Genomic DNA, 478 nt, shown 5'->3' on the forward strand with positions numbered 1-478 from the left:
AACAAAAACAAACAAACAAACAAAAATTGTTGGAAAGAAAATAAAGAATGGTATTAAAAACCAAAAACATAAAATAAAAAATAGGTATAGAAATTAGAAAGGAAGAAATAAAACTATCTGTATCTGTACATGATATAACCTTTTATCAGGAAAATCCTAGGAATTCACAAGGAAGCTATTAGAATTAATAATATACAAGTACATGTTACAACTCTTTTAGAATTTGTCTAGCTGGTTTTCAGGTTTTTACCAGAAAACTCATGAAAATACACACATACATACACACATGAGTTTACCAAAATTTCAGAACACAAAAGCAAAATAGTAAATTTTATTTTGATACACGAGAAAAGAACAATCTGAAAAGAAAATTTAGAACACAATTTCATTTACAATAGCATCAAAAGGAATAAAATACTTAGGAATATGTTAACAAAGAAATTGTAAAACTTATATACTGAATATTACAAAATATAGT

The 478-nt window shown here is 24.7% G+C and overlaps 1 non-coding gene across 1 annotated transcript; it reads left to right on the forward strand.

Moving 5' to 3' along the window:
• The first annotated feature begins 200 nt into the window (after positions 1–200).
• LOC119621000 (U7 small nuclear RNA) lies at positions 201–262 on the forward strand. The gene has a single exon (XR_005237539.1). It is a non-coding gene; the product is annotated as a U7 small nuclear RNA (small nuclear RNA).
• Positions 263–478: the final 216 nt, after the last annotated feature.

Source organism: Chlorocebus sabaeus, chromosome X (genome assembly GCF_047675955.1).
Source record: "Chlorocebus sabaeus isolate Y175 chromosome X, mChlSab1.0.hap1, whole genome shotgun sequence".
Taxonomy (NCBI): domain Eukaryota; kingdom Metazoa; phylum Chordata; class Mammalia; order Primates; family Cercopithecidae; genus Chlorocebus; species Chlorocebus sabaeus.